Source organism: Lutzomyia longipalpis, chromosome 2 (genome assembly GCF_024334085.1).
Source record: "Lutzomyia longipalpis isolate SR_M1_2022 chromosome 2, ASM2433408v1".
In the NCBI taxonomy this organism is placed as follows: Eukaryota; Metazoa; Arthropoda; class Insecta; order Diptera; family Psychodidae; genus Lutzomyia; species Lutzomyia longipalpis.
Window position 1 is genome coordinate 12,475,682 of NC_074708.1, and position 17,264 is coordinate 12,492,945.

At 33.8% G+C, this 17,264-nt stretch overlaps 1 protein-coding gene across 1 annotated transcript in view; it reads left to right on the forward strand.

The window, feature by feature from the left end:
* Nucleotides 1-17,264, forward strand: part of LOC129790741 (mpv17-like protein) — an 85,720-nt gene that overhangs the window by 1,088 nt on the left and 67,368 nt on the right. The window lies entirely within an intron of this gene.

Below are 17,264 nucleotides of genomic sequence, written 5' to 3' on the forward strand. Positions count from 1 at the left end.
TCATTTTCTAAATTTTCTTTGTTTTTTCGTAGATGATTTCCTCAAATTTTTATTAGGTCAATATGATTCCAAAGAAACAAAGGAACGTTCTACGTTTCTGGAAAATCAACTTTGATAAACTTTACAGATTTTCTAAAGAATTTAAAGTAAATTTTTGTTTTTTTTTTCATTTTATTATTCAATTTATCCAATTAGGTAGAGGAGACCAGGGTTAAATAAAAAAGTCACTTAAGAGTTTACTCAAAATATCATATTTCCCAAACAGATAAGGCGAAATGTAGGGGAAACTGGGGTAATTAGGTGAATTTTTGGGAGATAATTTTTCCTGAGTTCCATGGAAATATTTGAGATTTCCTATGAGAACTATCTTATAGGAAATTTTCCGGGCTACAACTTTGTCTCAGACGATTTTTCTCTATCTCAATGGGAAAATGCTTTTTCAGGTCATTTTCCAAATCCTTCCAAATTTGCCTGTTCCAAAAATCCTGGGGTAAAACGGTTAATTGCATTTTTTGTTCGCTAATCTTAATTTAATGAAATTATTTTAGCAAGGCACTATAATATCTATTGAGAATGAGAGGTTTGTGTACCAATTAAAACTTTTTTTTTAATAAAAAAAATACAAAAAATTAAAAAAACGTTAAATTTAAGAAATTGCCTTTTTTATTTTTTTAGTTTATAAAAATTGGTAATAGTAAGTGATTAAACATCCCAAATTGTATATAATAGTTATACTAATTAGGGGAAATTATTTTTTCAAAAATTCAAAAAGTTATTTTAAAAAAACACCAAATTCACCATTTTGCCCCAAGCGGTACTTTTTACTATCAGTGTTTTACGGGAAAACTCGGAAAATTTTTTCGGAAAATTCAGATTAGATTTGTGTTTAGCAATAGCTACTCTATCTATAAATGCATTTGGATCAAAAATATTGCAGAGAGTTTCGCCAAAACTGAATTTGTAGTTGAGTGGTCAGAGTAACTTTGAGGTTCGAAAAATTTGTTTTTCAAATAAAAGCCAAAATATTGGATCAATTATTATGAAACTTTCTAGGTTTAGGTAGGGGTATAAAGTGCAACTACTGATAAAATTAGACAGATTAGCTCCCACTGCTTCTTGAGTTATTAATTTTTTTTTCAAATTCACCATTTTACCCCAGTTACCCCTATAGCTCTGTTCTATCTAGCTAGGAAATATGATATTTTAGGCTTTTTCCAATAAAAATGAATTTTTCAATATAGTTTTTCATATTTTGTTATTTCTTTTGTGAGGATATCAATTAAATCTTTAAAAAAATATTAATTAAACTGATCGTATTTAATCATCTTTTCCCTAATGTTTAGACCTATAAAGCCTAGACTTAATGACAAGATTTACGTCGAATATTTTACATGAAAAAATCATTAATCAACGTCTTAATCTTTCGAATACTTCTTTAAAGTTTTTTAAATAAAGAAAATCGTTAATTTTTTTTTTAATATACCAAAATTTTCTTTTTTTTCAAGAGTTTTTCATTTTAATAAAAACTAAAGATTATTGAAAAGGAAGCTTATTCTATTGTTAATGAAAAATCCCACATAGACGAAATAATCATGAAAAGTTTAATATTGCAGCGAAATAAGAATAAAATAAGATATCGTCAGTGAGATAAAAATTTTAGAGTGGACACAGAAGCTGTGCTATTCTTTTCTTCGAAAGAATCACAGCTAATACAAAGCTGACGTCATTGTTTACATTTTTGGGAAATCTTCTGTTAACTTTCTTTAACAATTATTTTATTATTTTATTCTTTCAATTTTTTTTCAATTTTTTCATCGAATAAGATATTTTTCTGTACAAATACACATAAACTCCTTTGTTGGAAAACTTTTTAATTTATTTAGGAACACCCACACCACCACTTGGTGTATTGTATAAGAGGAAAAATTTGTCACAGCAATTTGTATAGCGCTGTGAAATAACTAATTTTACGAAGCACAAAACGTGTGGGGAAGTCAATAAAGTTTCTTTTGCCGCAACATTAGTATGGTACAGTGCCCAATACACGGGGCATTAATATTGAGGACAGTGGCGAGAGTATCCAATAAATTATTGCCACTGCTTCGGATTTCCATATTAAAATTGCATACATATCAATTGAATATTCTCTGTTAGCCCTGACACAGGCCACAGAATACCGAAATATGCTTCATTTGATATTCCTACCGCAAAATATTGCGGAAATACAGCTTATAGTGGTTGTAGAACTATATAATACCAAATGGAAATATCTGCATGGCAGACTGGAGGTGTGTGTAGATGCTATGTATGTATACATAGTATAGAATTAAATTTATAGCTCCACAAACTTACATATGTAGCCACGGAATTTGGTTGTTCCACCCAAAAAGTAATACTCAACTCACCCTCCTTTTTTGCGGTGAATTGCGGAGAGGACTTCAATCGATCATTGCCATATTAACCAACGAGCCTGGCGGAGCAAAGATAAAGCACAATCCTCATTTTGCGTCAAGTTGAATCGCTCCGATACATAAAGTGTGCGGCATATAATATTTTGCTGGATGAACCACACCCCTTGTTTATAAATACGCCACCATAATCTGAACGATCAGTGAGCAAATAGCACACACGCACGATGACAGAGGGATCGCAATAACGTGAAAATGTTCCAACTTGTAGTGTTTACATAACGCTTTTTTTCACCCCACCCCCCGCCAAAGGCCTTTGCGCTATGTTTGACGAAGAGATGAAATTTTTATGTGCAATAAAACATTAAACAAACCACCGATAGTGTTCGATCATTCCTCCCTTTTCCATCTATATATGTAGGTATATGTAATGTACATTACTATATATAGTCAATAACTCCCAAACAAACTCACAAGCCTCACAAGTTAATATGAAAGTATGATATGATTGAGAATACGAGAACGAATTCAATCATGATTTTCATTAAAGTATATTCCACCCCTCGGAAGCATCTTGATTGTATCAGGTTTTGCCATGGGGTGGTGAACCCAAATATCTTCTCAATAACAAATTCCAAACTATATACGTGGAGAAAGCCAATGGGGAAGTCATAAAAAATACATAATAGAGGGTGAGATTTCCAATTGGGAATCAATAGATATTTCATTGGGATTTAATTTCCTTGACTATGTGGGATCGTAAAACAAAGAAATTTTGCCAAAATAAGCAATTTTGCCTTTTTTTAATTATTTTTTTTTAAAAATATTTTACCTATTTATTTATAAAGTTTTGGGTTGCGTCTGCTGCTCTGTTACTGTCACGAGCGAGAGTGCTGAGAAAACGTCAGAAAAACTGATTTTTTTTTAGTAGTTTATGCCATTGTAGACTCTCAATTTTAGCCTAAAAGTAGGCAAAAAACCAATATGAGATATTTCCCCCTATCCTTTTCCTTGGTCCGTGCCTGGAGTTGCCAATTTATTTTCGTGTTAAACCCCAGAAGAAAGGAAAGGATTTTGTTTTGTTTTTCCCCCTTTGCTTTGACGGAGTCCCAACATCTACATGGGATTTATATTCATCGTGAATTGCCCTTTGATAGGAGGTCGTAATTAGGGCATGTCCAAGGGGTGTTTATCTGAATGAAAATCTTCGGATCTTCAGATTATTCGTCAAAGATTCGGATGATTTTCTAAGGAAAAAAATATTAGTCTAAGCCTAATAAATATTTAATTCAAGCATAAAAAAGACTTAAATTCAAGCTGAAAATTATTTTGTTTTCAGTCCTAAAACAGTACAGATTAAGGAACAAAAATTAAAAAAAAAAAACAACAAAAAAAAACAATCAAAGCCTTTAAAGAGGACTAAATTCACACTGAAAAGTAGTAAATTAGAGCTAAAAATTAAAGCAGAAAAACCCTAAAGTCGATAAGTCGATTATCTTTTCCGGTTTTGAGTTGTTCGGTTTTTAGCTAAACATATTCATGTGAAATAAAATATTCAGATCTTCGGAGAAATTCGATTCGCTGAAAAGGCCAAAATATTCTTCAGATAAACACCCCTTGGGCATGTCCTTCACTGAAATGGTTGGACACATAATTCCGGTCTCTTTTGTCAGGTTTTTGGATAAAGAGGAATAAAAAGTTATATTCAACTTTACCCGGGGAAAGTAAGAAAATTAACGATCCATTTGATTTTAACAATTTCCTCTTTCTCGTGATTAAGGGACATTTTCAAACATATAAGGGAGAGACATCAAATAAAACAAGGGGGAATGGGTTTTGCGAGATTACAAATCAAAATTCCCAGTTATTTGAAACATACCCGATTTTTCGTGGGGTTGATGTCATTTTATGTATATTACATTTTGTTTATTCAAATGTAAATTTTCCTGCATCGAAGAATGTTGAATTCTTTGCTGATTTATTATTTGGGGAGACATGATTGATAAACTTCATTATCATAAGAATATTTCGTTTTTTTCTGTTACTTTATTGACCATGTCAACATCATGACTATGCTGCACTCTAACATACAATCCAAAATCGCTCGATGTGTGTGTACATATTTCTATTAATAGTATGTTGAATATTTGTGGGACTCTCATACAAATAAAGATGGATAGTTTTAAGACACATCCATGGTTGGAGAAGAGTTTTATTCCACAATCCCTCATCTCATTTCCTCTTTCTGCTGCCATTTCGTCTTTTATCGCCGCCTTCATAAATTATTTCTCATGGGTTTCCTTTTTGTGCCATCTCAGGCAAAGAAAATCCATTTAACATTGTGGAGAATCTGAGATTTTCGCCTTCCCTTCCACCCCTCCACCCCCCTTAAATTCATCCCCCACGGCAAGTTCTCGAAATGAACCGGACATGGAGCTTAGTATTGGGTGTGAGAGTAGAGCACGAGTGAGGAGGAATTTCGACCAATTAACCTCCCGGAAAATTGAATTAGTATGAGGAAAGTTCATTTAGAAATCTCATTTAATGTCCCCAATTTTCAATCACTGCTCACACCAATTTCTCGGCTTCATGGAATTGCCCCATTTTCACCACTTTACAGTGAAAACACCATCATTGCTGAAACTTTTAAATGAGGTGGTGCATTGCATGACTCTAAACCAATGCAAAAGCAAGAGAAGAAATTTTTACAAAAATATAACGAAGGCCCAATATTACGAATAGTTGGAATATTTTTTAAAATATAGCGAATGTAAAAGAATTTATTCATTTTTGTACGGGAGTATTCCTGATTCGTAGAAATAATCGGAACATTAGTAACATTATATGAAAAAAAAGAACAAGAAATTGCAAGAAAAAAAAACAAAAATTAACCAGGGACTGTATTCTCTAAGAGTGAAAAACTCTCGTGATAAACTCCCGAAGGCTTTTTTTTTAAGGAAAAAAGTGAGGAAAATAATAAGAATAAGAAAAATAATGCATCTGTGTTAAACTCCTGTAAGATTCTTTTGGTTTTCTCATTTCTTTTAAAGCCTTCGGGAGTTTATCACGGGAGTTTTTCACTCTCAGAGAATTAATGCCCAGGGCATATCTGGGTTAATTTTTGGCAGAAAAACGTTCCATTTGATCTAAATTTAACATTTTGTCTGATGATTTGTATTTTCTCCTGATAAAATTGTACGTATACCTACTTAATTAATTTGTTTGACTATTTTCCTGTTCAAATCAAGTTTTCCCGACAAAATGAAACGTTTTCCTGTCAAATTGAACATTTTTTGTGTTTTAACCGATATAACAAAACAGAAAACATCCTTTAAGTATCCTTCTCGTCATGTAATTCATGTTGAAATGTTCTTTAGAATTACCCCGTTTGTGTTAAGAGCATTTAGAGAAATAAAATTATGATTGTTCAATTTCCTTTTGGACTTACAAGGCACTACCACCCATGTATGCAAAAGCAATTTCAGCAGCAGCTTTCTAGCTCAATAAATGTACAAGTGAGCTTTAACCCTTTAACGGTTTTTGGGTCATACCCTGACCCAAAACGAAAATGATTTTTTAGAGATACTTCTAGTTAATATTTTTGGATGCTTTCTTCACCAGTATAAAGCTAAAGGATCAACCTTTCAAGACATATTTTTTTGATTCGTCCAATAAATTCCTTTATAGTCGATTTTTTGCACCAAACTTGGGAAAAATTGGTCGATTTTCATCACTTTGAAAATCAGTCTTTTTTTCTATTTTATAATATTCCGATAGTCTAAATCGACTTGAATCTTATAAATAGACTAAATAACAAGAAAAAATTGCTTTATGGGAACCTTGAAAGTTGAACCAATTTTCCAAAACGCTTTTCCAAACTTTTTGGGTCAGCATATGACCCAATGGACGGGAAGGGATACAAAACGCGGAATTTTTGACAACTCATTTCCCATACATAAACAGTGCGGTGAAGTGGATAGATGAGCCACGATTTTCAGTGATTTGAGTGATTTCCTGGCCAGAATCTCTGGCCAGGATGTGTTCTGATGGAGGGATGGGTATCCTCCTTTAGTGTTGTGTTAAGTTTAATGCAATTTTGTGGTAAATAAGTGATAAATTTAACGCAAAACCGTGACAAGGTGCGTGTTTATAGTGTGGAGAAGTGGCTGAATGAGCCCCGAATTTCAGTGATTTGAGCGATTTCCTGGCCAGAATCTCTGGCTGGGATGTGCTGTGATGGAGGAATAGGCATTCTCCTTTACTATTCTGTTAAGTTTTGTTCAAATATGTGGTAAATAAGTGGTAAATTAACCACAAAACCGTGGCAAGGTGTGTGATTAGAGGAACCTTCACCTGGGATGACACTGAAAATCCTGACCAAACCACTTCTGGTCGGTCTGAATCTCATTGTAGTTCATCCCAGGGTGCTTCCGAGGCTTCTTGGGGGTAACATTACCGGCCACGGACACACAGTGCTTCTTAAATGTGAATATCAAAAATCCGTGTTTTGTATCCCTTGCGGTCCATTGGGTCATATGCTGACCCAAAGGTTTTCCGGAAAATCCGTAAGTTGGAAAATTTTTTTTTCGACTAAAATCTGTATAATTACGCCCAATGAGTTGGAAAACAGCAAAATTTTCAAAATCGGCCCAGCAGTTTAGGCGCGGACCTTAAAGGGTTAAGCTTGGGGGCATTTGTAAGTGATATGGAGGAGCATGTGTGTGCAAATGTGGGTAAATCTTAAAGGGAATTGGTTTGTTGGAGAGTGCAATGGAGATGCCATATCTACATAAATATATACTTTGCTATGTATGTAGCCCATTGGCTCTCTGCCAAGATGATATTTGTCCAAAGCAGTATCTCACACAGGCTTCCTGCCTAGCTTTGTGGTGCCATTTGCTGTGGTAGAGCAAAAGGATATCCCCATGAGAGCGTATTGTGTGAAGAAACAATTTGGGATGGAGCGTCACATATGTATGTAGACACAGCATTCATCAGCAGACCTCATACAGATAATTACATACGGCCTCACGTTTCATTTCACCCCCTCAAATTAGGGGTAAGGGGTGTATGTGCTACAACATTGTGAAAATGTAACAATTTTCACAAACACTCATTGGCCGTAGAGAATTATTCTTCCGCAAAGTCCTTTTTAAGGAATTTTTCTTTCTTTGAAATGCGCTCTCCTTTTAATTTGACAAAAGATTTACAATGAAGCATGAGAAATGTTGTGGGATGAGAAGGCGGCAACCTCCGTGGTTCTTCATACACATAGCACACCGTTGAGAATCTCCAAGACAATGCTTGTGAATGAAGGCACACAGGAGTGGCATTGGAATTGCGCTATTTATTTGTAATGCCACCATTGGGCCTCCAATTATACCCTGAAATACAGTATTTTTGGGATTCTGAGGGTAGAAATGGGTGCGAGAGGGAGCACGAGAGATGTTCATGGGGATTAAAATTCGCCGAGAAAATTTATATGCGCACCGGGGAAAAATAGCAAAAAGGCGAGAAAGCAGAGAGGGAGAGAGAGAATACACTCTGGGGAGTTCTTGGTAAAATGCTAAAAGCAATCGATTCGTTAACTTTGGCATTTATTCGGCATATGGGCAGCTGCTGTGAGTTATGAACGGATAAAGCATAATTGGAAAATGTGAATGGAATTTTAAATTATTCCCTCTTCATTTCACCATACACAACACCATTCTCTCCCAACATACAACTTTACCTCTTATTTTTCCCACAAACATCCTTCCCCGGGACTAGCTCCCATCACCATTCCCGCGTATATACTCAAAATGACACAGAATTACTTTATTTTCCCCCTTCCCTTGGGCCTAGGCCTCTTTTTTTTGCCTTTTTATTGTCACTCTCGGGGTTTTTGCTGTGGACGGAAAAATATTTCTTTCATGCCGCATTTCCATTTATCATGTTGATGGACAAAGTTTTATACATACAACGAAAAGCCCCATTGTCTCACCAGAGCGGGTCGCTTAATCTACCGGGCAGCGGCGTAACGTGCAGGGAGGACACTGAAACTATTTGTACAAAAGTCACAATAATTACAGTAATTGGAAAATACGCTTAATTGCATGAAATCAACTGCCATCTCTCTGCCTTTCCTTCGACTAACAAAAATTTTCATGTACGTGGGTTTGTTGTTTTTTTATTTTCGGTGGGGTATTGGAGTAAATATATGCGGCACGTGAAACATATTAATTTAGAATATTCATGACCCGTACACCCTTCTCTCGGGCCACTTCTTTTTTGTACTACAGTATGTTGTCCACCCAGCTTCGATGATATAATTACGTTGTTATGCTGCGGGGGAATAAGATCACAAATATTTTGGTAGCAAACAAGAATTCACGACCATCAAGTTTGTGGTCAAGTTTTCTTCCACTTGGACGCTGTTTATTAATTTATTCCCAAATTCAAAATAGTTGCGACGAGATTTTGAGGGTTGATATAGCTAGAGCATAAGCAAAATTCAAATGAAACAAAATAAAAATTATTACCTTGTTTTTTAAAGCTGAACATAGCAAGAAAAATTTCCATTTTCACTAAAAAAAAATATCTTTACACCTGTTCTGTTTTTTTTGGAGGTAATAAAGCAAAATTAAAAATGTTTTAAAATTTATTGTTTCGTTTCTGAACATTTTAATTTTTTTTCTGATAAAATGGGGTCAGAATATTCCTTCAGAAACTTTTTTGGGGGTTAATAATAGTCAGAAAAAAATACCAGCTATTGTAAATTATAGCTTCAATACTAAAAAAAATAAAAAGCGAAAAAAGTACGTTTCGCAAGTTTTACGAAACAATTTAAAGCATCCCGAACTCTATTAAACTTTTGGATGACACGTATTTCTAACCTCAAACTTTGAGCCTAATTTTCTATTATAAAGAAAACGTTTTTCCAGATTTTCATTTGACGAACTTCTACTATAGAGTTATGTAAGGAGAAAACGATCTCCGTCCGATGAGAGCCAGTAAGAAAATAATTTTACAAGGAAAATCCCAATTCAGTGCTCAGAGCTTTCGATGCACTCTGCATCATCCTCAGTGAACTGGGGAAGTTTTATTAAAGAAAATACAATTAATTTTCCTTTCCACAGGTACAAAATGCTAATACTAGAAAAACCTTGAGAAAAACTTACTCAATTGGAGGATTTAAAAAACTAAAGTCCTGAGAAAAACAAATAAAGGATAACATCAAGAAAATCGAGAAAATCAAAGAAAATAAACAGAGAAAATTACCAAGAAAAATCAACCAATAAAAACTACTCGTCAATAGCAAACGTAGAAAACGTTAAGGAGAAGAAAGTTCTACTATAGATGTAGAATTTATCAAGTTAAGTTTAACAAATTTTTATCTATGGCGATTTAAGAAAGTTAAATTGGCAGCGATTACCAGTTTTGTCCTCCAAGTGTTAAACCATATTGTTTGTTTGTAAAATATCGCTTTTGTTGCTTTGTTATTATAAGGAAGTAATTTCATTGTACAACGCATATTTTTGTTTTTCACCAACGAAACATTTATTGGGTTTCTCATGTTTTGCGAAATATTTTTAGTACAATTATTGTTTTAACGTGTAGTGAATGAATTGCTTGATGATTTGTGAAAACATTTCTTCAAACAGTTCTCAAGCTTCTAACGTTTTTGCGACAACGATTCAAGTTTCTGCCATTTTGTCGAAAAATTTTTAGTTTTCTCGAGTTTTAAGACATTTTCCTTAATTTTTTGTGTTTTAGCAGTTATATTTTCGTATTTTGGTAAGTAATTTGAATGTTTTTGAAAGCACTCGACAAATTTCTTGAGTTTCTGCTGTTTCTAAGGGATGGTCACGTTATTTTGGAAACTCGGGGACTTTCAAGAGCGATTTTCAAGCCAATTTTGAAACCAAGAATTCGAAATTTGCTTGCACTCTTGTTAAATGGCCAAATATTGATAAGAATTCAGTATTTTCAATTTAGAAAATAAATTTTTGTGCTCAAAAAAATCATTTGAAATTCTCACATTTTGGCCATTTTGTTCCTGTAGAGTTTCCAAAATAACGTGACCATCCCTTATTACTTAATTTTCGGGTTTCTTATTAAGAAGAACATGAGATTTTTATAATGCAAAACCCCTTTTACCCCTTTCACTGTACATAGCGTATTTTGTACATAATATACACTGCGAAAAAAATCTTTGAGTATATTCATCTTTACTTTTCTCTCATAATTTCTTTATCCGTCCCTTTTCTCTTAAATCATTCGTAATGAAAACAGAAACAATTGCAGTATCATATCCTATCTCCCCATATGGTACTTCGTCGTACGCTTGTTCGTTTGCAATGCGCTGCAACCCCCCTTAAAAAAATAAGTTCCATCACCGTGAAATAAGTCCTTGTGAATAAGCTATGGCAAAAATTCTCCATGGAAACATCTTGCGTCGTGTAGCGAAATAAATGGTAGTTTTTTGCGCCCAGTTCCACCACGAACGTATACTCTAAATTATTTTCGCCCCTAAGGGAAACGCGGATTACTTCTCACAGTTGGAAGTGGCTGGAAATTACCTGCTCGCCGTTGAGATTTTTTCGATTATACACAATTCATGGGGTTCGTTAATTATATAGTTCCGTCAAATTTTTTTTTATTCCTTTGTACCTCCATACGAACCCCCTCATTCACCTTTACCCTCTCCCGTGTACCCATTTCTCGCAACACAACCTACATAGCATGAGTTTTTCTCTCCGTACTGCCCCATCCAAATGGAACAGATAAAATTGTTTTTGTGAGCAAAAAGCACAATCTCTTAGCTCTCGGAGAAAATATAATTCATTGGATATTATTCTTTGGCGAGATAATGAATCACGAAAGATTCATTTTCGAATCAGGGGGTTCCTTTATTACCCAACCCATGTGGTTTGCAAAGAGGAAATTCTGCGCTCGCCAAATTACCTCCTCATGCCATGGGAGAAGAGACAAAAGCCAGTGGTTTCGCACCATCATTGCGAGACCCCGGAGGAGGTTTAATGCGATTTCTGTGGAATCATCATTTCACTATTAACACACACACACACGCCCAAATACCTTAAATTCGGGTATAAGAATGTGGTGTAAGCTTTCAACTTTAAATATTAAATCTCTTTTGTCGCACTATTTTAAGATATATGGTTGGTTTTCCATATGATACCCAACCCACCATGTGCCGCTCATTCGCATCTCTTTCCCATGGCTCTTGGGTAATCTGAGATAATGAAATTATCGCAGAATAAACTCCCCATAAATACAACAATCACGACCTTTTTCGCTTTGATTGTTACGCCAAACCACAACTGATATGGTAATCAAGTTAAATATTTGTAAAAGCACCTTTTGGATTTCGAAAAAATTAACAGATTAAATTAAAAATTTGAGAAATTCCTCAGCTGATTGTAAATCACGCAATCATTTTCAGGGGAAAGTAAATTGTTTTCTCGTTAAAACTTTTATCGATTATCACTTGAAGATTTTTCATTAAAATGTATCTATTTGATTTATTTTATAAAAGAGCTTGCTTATGTACAAATGTATTTTGCTCATAGTTAGATCTAAAACGTAGGAAGAGGAGGTTTTTTGTTTTTTTTTTTAAATTTAAATTAGGAGCTTTTGAACCATTTGCTTGTGTAATTCTAACGTTTGACGTTTCTTCTCTTCCGTTAACATCGTTAGAAAGAATTTTCTGTTAATTTAAGATAAATAATTGTCAAATATTTTCTGTGAATTTATTTCTGTCAAAACTTTGGGTTTGGTTCTTTTGATTAATTCAATAGGTGAAAGATTTTTTTTTTGACAATTTGTTAATGTAATTCTGGTGTTTGACGTTTTTTTCTTACGTTAAAATTGTTTAATAAACCTTTTGTTAATTCTAGAGAAATAATTTTCAATCATCTTTTAACACTAATGGTTTAAGCAATTCAGATTTTTTTTATTTATAGGTCAAAAGAAATTATTTGTAACGTAAAAACATTTTAAAAAAATGATTTTATAGATTCTAAAAATGTGAAATGGTCGCAAAGAGAAGTTAAATGTTAGAAAACAAGCGTAGGGGAACGTGGCGCAATTCAGATCCTTTTTTGACCTTTTTTTTCAATCAGCTATTGCTTGAAACCGATTAAACTTTAAATAGAAAATTATGGGAAATAGAAAGAGCCTAAAATGAGCTTTAGAATGGTTCCAAATTTAAGAATTTTGCTCTTTATTTTATATAATTTTTTTCTCTCTCAGAGCGGACCTCTGGAGGTCGGAATTGGGCCACGTTCTCCTAAAAATTAGAAGAAAAAAAAACAGACAACAAATGTTAAAAAAGCATAAAACGTTAGTAAAGAAACGTCAAACCTTAAAAAAATCGTTAAACTTTAAATAGAGAAATTTTAAACATTAGAAGAAACTTAGCTAAATGTTAGAACTGCACACAGTTCCAAAGCGAAATCCTATATAAATCTTTTTTTTTTATCCATTTTCGACGTCTTTAAACCTTTTTTTTTAATCTTAAAACATATTTTTTGAATAAAAAAATTGCCTAATAATTATATTCAAGTACAAAGCTATTGTTTTAAATTTTATTTTTTAACAAATCATTATTGGTTTAGACAAAAGGAGAAATGCTTTTATTTTTGAGCTAAAAAAGATTTAAAAAATTAGTTCAATAAAAAAAAAAGAATTTCATAAATAATTTAAGGTTTGATGAAGTGTACAGAAGAAACTGAACTGAAGATCTTATTTCAAATAATTTAACTTTAACTTAAAACTAACTTCTTTCTAAAGAATATTTAAGAGTGCAATAAAATTCACTTTCTCTTAGTACCTGAGGTAGGTTTTCATGTAAATCGAAAACTTGTTGAAAAAAGTATCTAATTTATGTCAAAATCGCATTTTTCACTACATTAAGTACCACCGAATTTTTTCCACCGATAAAAATAAGTCAGTTTTTATCCCCCTAAAAAATTAAAAAGAAATTTCCCTAACTTTCTAGAGACATAAAGAACAATCTTCTACGCGAGAAAGTCATTTGGCAATCATTTAGGCCCAAATGGCTGAATGTATTAAAATACAAAATAAAGAGGAAAAGTTTGTTAAAACGATAATCACAACTTCGTTGAGCTAACGTGTGTTTATCGGGACTGTCTGGGTGCCAATAATTTCTGCGTTATCTCACATTAAAGTCTGCTGTTGTGGCATTTAAGGAGACATAGTGAGGGGTGAAAGAGGCCAAAAAGATACATTAACTATTATTAAAGAATTATACAAACTGGTTTGGACATTTCTTCTCATACCTTCGTTTTGGGGGACTTTATGTGTTTGGTATAATGCGGCAATTTCTCTCGATGACATTTAATCTGAAGAGGGACACCATTGCTGTACGAGAAATTCAACAATATGTCGTGATGGTGAATAAATAAATAAGGCGAAACAACTCCACAAAATGATCACTGTACCTTGAAAATTCAATTATAATTTATTTATTGGAAACACAAATTACATCCTGAGCCGTACATATGTAGCATTTTTTGAATTTTCAAGAAAAGAGCAGAGTCATTATTTAATATTCCACCAAACCAATTTTTTTTTCATTTTTTTTTTGTTACCACCCAACCCCAAACCCATCAACCATCGAATTCACGTGAGTTGTTTCCACGCGGCAATTGGAGAAAAACGAGAAGTATGTGATTTATACGGTGGTAATTTGTATTTAAAAGTAGAATTTTTTTTTAACTTCTCTTTATAAACCACGTAACGTCTTTTCGTGGCATTTCGTTGGGGCCCATTACACAAAAAAGGTGTGCGAAGATATTACTGGCACAATTCCATTATAAATCCAACATTGGAGCATATTGGATGGGCATTGTATTGAGGGTCCAATTAGGCGATTCACAAGTAATAATTAATGAGTAAAATACCAGCACTTTGAGTCTCCACCACACTCACCTTCAGCACCGACTTCTTTGCATCATTTTTTTTTCTTTTTCTTCTATTTCTTCCTCATGGTCATCTAACATTGAAAAGTTTCTTCTAATGTTGGTGTGTTTCCTTTGTAATTTCAGAGATAAAGAACTTCTGACAAGGGGTGTTTATCTGACGAATATTTTGGTATTTTAAGCGAATCATCGAATATTTCTGAAGATCTGAATATTTGACTTCACATGAATAATCTTTTGCTAAAAACCGAATAACTCAAAATCGAAAAAAAAACCTTAAAACGTATTTAAAAATTTTTGGTTTGAATTAAGACTCTTTTGGTTTGAATTTACTACTTTTTAGCAATAAATTACTACTTTTTGGTATAAATTTAGTCCTTTTTTAAGGCTTTAATGATTATTTTTAAAAGCTTTGTTCTTAAATCTGTACAGTGTTCAGACTGAAATCCAATTTTTTATCGTCTTGAATTTTTTTGGTTAGAATTTAGAACTCTTCGTCTTGAATTTATTACCTTTCGGTTTGATTCAAGGGCTTGAATTTAAATTTTTTAAGCTCTTTCTATTCCTTGGCGAATCATTCGAATATTAGGGAATAATCCGAATATTTCCGAAGATCAGAATAATTTCGTCTAGTAGATAAATCTCCCTTGACTTCTGAAGAGTCTGAGGCTTGATTTTTATGCCATTCATATAATTATTATAAAAAAGTCAATCATAACGCGTCCAGTTATTAGAGTTGGTATACCACAACGCGGATGGGTCAGTCTATGCGTTGTAATTTAATTTTTAAGTAGTATTAGTAGGCAAAGTTGATTTTTTTTATGAAATTCATCAATTCGAAAGACAAAAATGGTTATATCTCAAGTTCTATAAGACCTACAAAAATTTCTTGACTATTTTTGGAAAGGTCTTGAAACAAGCTATAGTCTGACATATATTTCGATACATTTTAAGGTCACCTCTAGAACACAAAATGGTCGATTTTTGTTCTACCAAAACAGTTTTTTCCACTTTTTGTCCTCAAGGAATGGTTTTAGAGGTTCCTGATGTTCCAGAAAGTTGTAGAGTTTTGCAAAACCTTTAATTTGATACCAACTTGAGCAAAATCGGACAATCCGTTCATGAGATATGACTCTTAGAATTTTTCAAATTCAAGAATTTTTCAAATGGCCATATCTTCTAAACGGCGACATAGATTTTCTTCATTTTCGGACTGGTGAAAGATATTGAGTCAGGCTACAACATATCAAAAATTCAAGGAAATCTATGATCGAGATTAGAAGATATTGTCCCTTAAAGTTAAGCAATTTTTGTTTTTGTTTTTAGCGCCTCTTGCGGATGTTTTTGAAACTTACAATGTACTAAACAGTTGTAGGGCTTTACAATACTTTTCATTTGATACCAAGATGGTCAAAATCGGTCAAGCCGTTCTCAAGTTATATCGAAAAAACACTTTTTGCTTTACGCCGTCATATTTGCTAAACCGCTTGACCGATTTTCAAGTATGAGTTGTCGATGAAAATGTCTCAGTGAGCTCTACCTACAACATACTAAAATTTCAGACCTCTAACTATAAGGGAACTAATTGACGATATTTCAAAATGGCGGACGACGGCCATCTTGGATTTTGAAAATGCGAAAAAATGAAAATTTACACCCACATTTCTATAGAAAACTTCAAACCGGAAGTCTCTATCTGTTACCGTTCTTGAGATATAAGGCAAAGTTTGGCGCACCGGCAGGCCGGACGGCGGGCCGGACGGCAGGCCGGCCGGCCGGATCAAAAATTTTCCACCACCATTTTCGTAATGTGGGATGTCTAAAACGTGCTCATACCAAGTTTGAGCCCGATCTGAGGTGGTCGGTTTTTCCGATGATTACAATACTTGATGTTGGCCACGAAGTGGAACACCAACTAATAGTACAATACAATGATTTTTTTCTCAATCCATTGATTTGAAGAATTGTTCTGGCCAAAGCCAAGGTTAAAATAATTAAAAAGTAGATTTGGGAATATGCTTAATGCTTTCAATGTACATAGTTAAACATATCAACTAGATCTTTGTCTATTGAAAGCCTTCGGAAATATTACAATAAAAAAGATTAATATTCTGGAATCAAAAAAAATTATATAGGTATTATTATAGGTAGGTAGGTACATAATATAGGTAATAGTCATACAACAGATGACGAATTACTTAAGTGTATAAACGTGTATGAAAGGTACATAGGAGAGTGAAACCATAAGGCACAGTAGGTAGCCCATTTGCTCTATATCATCACAATTTTGGGGCCACTAATTTACTTTCATCGAGCATGTGAAATGGGCCGGCAGTCAATAATGCGTGACTGTGGAAAGTTAAGTGCAATCTGCCCAAAACGATTCCCACTGGCACAGTGGCAGCCAAAGCTCGTGGCGGCATTTAATTAGATTCCTTTTCCACCTTCTTTCATTCCCTTCTTCCACCACACATCATTCCACGGCAGTAGCTGAGATTTTTTTAGAGCTTCTTCTCTTTGCTTCCTCTTCGTCGGCGGTACTCTTCTCATCGCGGAGGCATTCTCGCGAAGTAGCCATTTCCCCGTGTTCACTATTGCCTGTTTACCCAATTTAAGAATGTCGTTAAGAAAACAAATGGGGATTAGCGAATGACGAAATTTTTGTAAGAATTCAAATAAAGTATTTGAGGGGCTGGCAAATGCGGAATTTTACGAAAGAAAAGTTGAATAATTTAATGGAAGTGTGTCGCTTGCATTTTTGAGTAAATCTGTTCAGAGTTTTCTTAGAAAATTGTGGAGGAAATGAAAAAAAAATCATTTTTGGTTTTTCTTGTACGTTTTTTTTTTTTTACTGAATGTTTGGGTGTTAAAACACTCTAAAAAATCTCTAAATGTTAAAAGAAATATTTTG